This window comes from Netta rufina (genome assembly GCF_964035555.1).
Source record: "Netta rufina genome assembly, chromosome: 2".
Taxonomy (NCBI): Eukaryota; Metazoa; Chordata; class Aves; order Anseriformes; family Anatidae; genus Netta; species Netta rufina.
The window spans coordinates 128,198,264-128,205,269 of record NC_140124.1 but is presented as its reverse complement, the minus strand read 5'-3'; positions in this window follow the sequence as shown (position 1 = coordinate 128,205,269).

The window sequence follows — 7,006 nt, the reverse complement described above, 5'->3', positions numbered from 1 at the left end:
CCACAACCTGCAGTTCTTCAGAAATAACCATGTGCATCAAGGCCTTCACAGTCTGCAGTGTGGATATCTGCTCTTACATGAAACACCTCTTCAACTTCATCTTTCTTCTTCTTCTTCTTCTTCTTCTCCTCCTTCTTCTTCTTCTTCATCTTTCTTCTTCTTCTTCTTCTTCATCTTTCTTCTTCTTCTTCATCTTTCTTCTTTTTCTTCTTCTTCTTCTTCTTCTTCTTCTTCTTCATCTTTCTTCTTCTTCTTCTTCTTTCTTCTTCTTCTTCTGTTTTCTTCTTCTTCTGTCTTCATCTTCTGACCTTGTTTGCTATTTCTCACTCTTTTTGTTCCCTCATACTATGTCTGTTCCCTCATACTACCCCTTTCTTAAGCAGGTTTTCCCCAAGGAGCCACCAGCTTGACTGTTGGGCTCAGCTGTGCCCTGCAGCTGGGCTATTAGATCTGTCTGGAACCAGCTGAAACCAGCATGGGGCAGCCTGAGCTCCTCACAAAGGCTACTCTACAGCCTCCCTGCTGCCAAGACCTAGGCATCTGCACCAAATGCCAATTCAAATCCTCTCAGACAGAAGATGAATGTGTGCACTCCAAAAAACACTGTGTAAAATTCCCCAAAGTTTCTTGGGTACAGACACACCTGCTTACAATCCCACTTATATTTCTTATCTTATTATTCATCATTTTTGGTCATAATATCATTTTCAGTATAGATTTTACATAACTTTCTCTAAACAGCTGAAATGAAATTATAAGCCACATTTAAAATCATATTGTTTCTTCACACTAGAACAACTAGAGCCTAATTTGGAGAAATGGGGGCTCTCCTGTGATGGGACTACAAGAGCTTAGATGACTTAGTCAAGTAAAATTATGTCTGAAAGAAGACATAATTGTTTATTTCACAGTGAAAAAATATTGTGATAAGAAGAGCAATTTATGCTAACAGACAATGCTGTCATAAGAACAAAAATAGTATTAGCTAGCCAAAAATATATAAATGCAAATACAAATGAGTATTTATTTATTTATTTATTTATTTTAAATTCCAGAAATCTGAGTATTTAGCATTAGGATCATCAGGACTGAGTGACACTACTTGGTTTAGGGTTGAGCCTGACAAGCAGCAGAGGGACAAATATGTCATGGATCAAAGCAATGGAAAAAAAATCTGTAAAGGTTGCTTTCTGAGTCAAAATGCCTTATTTTCAAAAAGAATTCAGTCCTAAAATGAAATCTGTCTGTGCTCTGCTTAAGAAATAATGAAGTATAACCTAAAATATATTGTATTTCCATCGGTACTTAATAGGAAAAAAAAAAAAAAAGGAAGAAAAAAAAAAAGATTAGAAAAGAAGATATGATGGCCTAATTGCATTTAAAACTACTCATGAGGGGATGGGGGAGCATTTCTCACAGATATTGGACTTCACAGTCATATAAGGACTCATAACTAGAATTCATATGGGAAAGAAATGTGTTTGCTATGATGACTGACAATTATAGACACCCACTGCTAGTGAGGGAATAGATTTTATGACCTAGTACCTACCTTCTAGGCCTTGGAATGACCTCACTGATCAGGATGAATTTCAGCCAATGTTAGTTCTTTCTTCACAAAGTTGTCAGACAGACAAGAAAGTAGTTTTACATTTATTCAAAGAACAACATCGTGGGCAACTGCCAAAACTCCTAAAGAGAAAGAAACCCAGTCATCTCTGGAGACAAGAGGCTGTTTCTACCATTGCTCCTCTGGTTGTAAAAAGCAACATCTCCCAAGGAGATGAATTTTTGAAACAAAGTGTTTGTCTAAAAATGTATACCTGCCTTCAAGTGCAGTTCCTGTTTATGTATTTTTTTTTAATTATTATTTATTTTTTACTTGTAGTCTAGATACTTGTCTAAGTGCACTTGTATAACATTTTTTTATAGTTGTTCCTGCTCTGAGACATTGCATGCTAGATAGTTATTCAAAGCGATTTTCACAGTCAGAATATGAACTGCAGAAAAAAAAAAAAAAAAGAAAAAAAAATCTAAAGCAAATACTTACAGATTCTTAAATCTAATGGCAGAGCTAGCTACAGTTATTGTACTAGAGAGAACGCAGTATTCTATTCTGGTAGATACTAATTAAGCTATAGTGTCCATGGTATAGTAAACATTAGTGACTTTTTTTTTTTTTTTTTTTTTTTTTGTTTAAATCCTAACATGCAGATTATGATGGGGCAATTTAGTTCATGCTCTTCTGGACATTTTCTTATCATTATCATGCAATGTAATAGATATTTCATTATTATTTAGTCTGAAACTTTAGCAGAGAAGTTGCTGAAATTACCTCTAAATTTATACTCGAGTTACTGGACTCATTATTTCAAACATCTTGGTCTGAATCAATATCAGTAATGATTCATTCTTTTGATTAAGAAGTGACTCCATCTGTAGATGTCAGATAATTACTGAGATGACCTATAATGAGAACATTTCACAACTCTCTGACTTAAATTTCTTATTCCCTCAACAGCATAATGACTTCCTCCTAGATCTTTTTATAGTGTGTCTATGCTCCTGGGGTTTCTTTTCATGATCAGTCACTATCAGTGGTTGCTTCTATCATCTTTTTTTAGACAAAGAAAGATAGTGACTCCATACGACAAAAAATGCATAAAATGTGCTTTGTCTGGGATTATATATATATATACATATATATATATATATATATATATATATATATATATAAGTATGTATGTATGTATTTGCATATATCCAAATTTTGTTCTGTAAGCTCTTTTACACTAGCAAGTATTTAAAGCTGACATGGACTGCTACAGTAAAAGATGATACAGGCTACTCTTTGTTATTCATTTAAGTAGTCTTATGGGAATCAATGTGTTTTTAAATATAAAATATTAAGATTAGAAATGCAAGATATTCTTTTGATCCCAGCAGCTGGGAATATGGTATTTAAAAGTATGTAAGAAGAAATTATAACTTTCACTGTGAGGCTTGCTTCAGTACTTGAAATTCATTGCTATAACAAAATACAAAGAGTACTTTGTAGTTAAGTTGTAAATTCTATGTTATTTCTTTTGATTCTTTTGTGAAATATTTCTAGGGAATAGAAAAATTGCATCAACATCAGACTGTCTTTTGACTCAACAGATAGCATTTTTTTTACTCATATGCTCACTAATATTTAATAGCTTTCTAATATAGTCATGTAAATAGATTATGAATATCATGCAGACTCTACTCTCCTTCTAGTATTCTTACCTGTTGGTTTAACAAATAGACTGATTCAATATTGGCCTCTAATTTGGTTTGTATGTTATCCATGGCTGCCAGCTTCTCTGCCAAGAGAGTCTTTTGAGCATTCCTAGTTCCTAGTGCAAACAAAATTAGCTACTTTCTGTTTTTTTCTTTCTTTTTTTTTTTTTTTTTAACTGCAAACCAAAAAGTCAAATATATGTAAAATGTTTAAAATACTGCTATTCAGAAAAGCAACATCAAGGAATATATTCCCTACTGACTATTGACTATTGTTTTTGTTTTGTTTTGTTTTGTTTTATGAGTGAAATAAACTTCAAGCTCATTAATTACTATCACTTCATTCTTTTTCAAGATTTACATTCCTGTTAGTGACTGGATCTGCTTAAACAGTTGGAAATAATGAAGACCAAAATGACAAGCTTATTTCGCAGCTTCTTTTTATAGTAAAGAGAAAGAAATTTTGTCTAACAATAGACCTTGAGTACGGTAGGTCAAAAACCTCAGATACATTTCTATCACAAAATACTTTTAATATGGCACATTTACCGCATCAATAGATATCTGCTTTATTAGTATCAAAAAATGGAATCATTATCCCTTCCTGATGTACATATCAATTTAAGACCTTACATTAAAAATACATGCATGAATGAGACCAGCAAGAACACTAATGAATGAAACCCATCTAACTTAAGAGACCTGGGCTCAGTGGATTGCAAAAGAAATCTTAACTGCGATGACTCTCTTTCCTAATGGGTTTTATGTGTGTGTATGTATGTTCATATGCTTCTGAAGTCAGGAAAAAGAAGCAGAAAAAAAGATGATAAAGGAGGAACAACCCAGATAAAATGCAGTGACTCCTCTGAAACAGTAAAAACCAGGAAATATTCACAATACAAATCACATTTTATTTCACCGATGTAACAGTCTGGTGGGCCCTCAATTGTACTGGGTTCTATACTTCTGCTGTGTTGCTCCATGTCAGAACTGACTTGCCATATTTTTTATTATCTAACCTGAAAATGGCTTCATAATCATTAGAATATCAGAAGTGCACAAATCAAGTATATAAGTAGATGAATTAGGTGAAATAAATTAAATAAGTAGCTTGGGCAGCAGATAGACATGGTCTTCATAAAAATTAATGTAATAAAATACCGTGTCTTGAAGTTTCTAGAAAGTATTTCATGAGTAAAGAGATATATAATAATGTTTTGTGAGAAAATGAAATCCAACAGAGTACGATGCTGTTCTTGATTAGTCTGTTTCCACTGTATAGAAAGTGCTTGTGCCTATCAGAAATATCCCCTTGAGTCTTGGTTTGTATCTCATGTACTAAGAAGGAATTCTTAACTTTCAATATAAAATCACTCTTCAAGAGCTTCTCATATATATCTGTCATTATAGAATACACTAATTGTTAACAACATTAATTGGGTTCATTTCTCTTAAGATTTGCTTATTTGAAATTGACCTAGATTTTATTGAGAGATCAGCATTAAGAAATTTTACCATGAGATATTCTGGAGATCTCTCAAATCAATTACACTGGTGAGCTGAACTCTCAGAAACACCTGAGCACTTCTCAGTCTCATCATGGAAACAGCGATGAAAGTAAGGAAATGAACTTCACCACTTTTCTCCTGTGAAAGAGTGTTCGTAAATACAGCATAAATAACAGTCCTTTTCTACAATATATTGACAAACCTTCACAGTTTAACCACATTAATGGGTGCTACATAAAGTATGCCATTAAAAGCTAAGTGTTCTATTTTATGGAAGGATTAAGACACTTATGTAATAATTGCTAATCTAGTTTGGCCTACTTTACAAACACATTTTTTCCTTGAAAATGTTTGGCACATACAAAAGATAAATCTCCCATTCCTTTGTCACCTTCTATAACAACCAAGCAATGCCAGACAATTTCTCTGCAACATAGGCACACTGAAGATTACTATAACTAACAGAAATCTCAGTACATCTGCATTAGATTTTCATGAATCACTAGTAGGTTCAGCAATATGAATCAAGCTTTCCTAGGAGCAATGGAAGACCCATCAGCAACACGCAAATGAAAGTCCACCCAAATTCTGTTTCCGCAAGACACTGCTGAGAGAGTGATGCTCTTCATAAAAATATGACTATTCTTTCAGCCAAAAAGATTCTTTTCAATGTTAATTTCAGTGTTAACATTTCAATATTAATCAGATTTTGTCAGATAAAAAGATTTTATACTGAGAACAAAATATGCTTCATTTCAGTCAGAGGTCCAAACAATAATTTATAAATCTAACCTTTAAAAAAATCCATCTACATATTGACTATTGATTTATTAGGCAGTCTCCATTTGTCTTCATGCAATGTAATATTCACAAATAACTTTCCCATGCACTTTTGAACACCTTACCTGGCCTCCCACCCATTTATTCATTTCTGCAATGACTTACTGTTTAAAATCTCAGATCAAAATAAACGATGTTGAAAAGATGATAACAACTTGACACTGAAATGTTTCCTCCTCTCTGCAAGTGAGTCATTTCTCCTTTCATTAAATCTCAGATAGCTAAGAGTCATTCTTGAAGCAGCTACAACTTTCTCTTTGCATAACAATGAACAGTTTAAGGTTTAAAATCTCAGGGCTTGAAGGGGTTGATATAGAAATATAGTAACTTGAGGAACAGAATTTCTCAGCTTCCCAGTGTGACCTGGTATATCCTTCTAGAGTTAGCAAGGTTAAATGTGTTAATTAAGAATATGTTACAGTTTAAAAACTGCACAGTAGCTGTAAAGCTTTTTTAAAGTTTTTATGATTTATTGGGAGGTTTGTATGTTCAAACAGAAAATAAAAATTTTAAGAAATATTTTTGATATTTTAAAACATATTTTCTATGAGTCTATTTACAATATAGGTGTCAAAGTTATAAGTAAAACAAATAACTTAAAAAAAAAAATTGGAGCAGTTTTGCAATTAATTCTCTTAATTTTAATGAAACAATTGTATGTTTAAAAATAGCAAAATAGGTAGCCTTGGGAATGATCTCTCAAAACCAACCTGTTCCATAGTATGGAAAAGCTTGGAAAAAAAAATAAAGATCTATCTATCTATATATACTCTCTCTCTCTCTCTCTCTATATATATATATCTTTTCCAAAGCTATTCAAGCTATATATATATATATATATATAATATATATACATATTCAAACTATATATATATATAAAATATATATATATATATATTATATATATATATAGTTGGTATATATAATATATATATATATATGGATGGATATATATATATGTGTATATATATATATATTATATATATATATATATATATATATAATATATATATATATATATATATATATATATATATATATATATAGTTTGAATAGCTTTGGAAATAGAGAATGGAGATTCTTTCCTCCATCCTTTTCCACCACCTATCTAGTGAAACCAGGCGGTTACCTTGTGGAGAATATGTTTGCAACAACCTTATGCTTTCAGAAGGAATTCAGATCCTTACACTGAGTCTTGTAAGAATATTCTCTGGTCTTGAAGCCCTTCTTTTTAAATCATAGTCTGCCTGACTACTTGTCTCTTTCTCTTTTCTCTTACTCTGTCCCACTTCCCCCCCCCCCCCCCCCCCCCTTTTTTTTTTCTTTTCATTTTCTTAAGAAAAGGTTTTGGCCTTTTCAAAATGACTAATGCCTGCATTGATGCATTTGTAGTT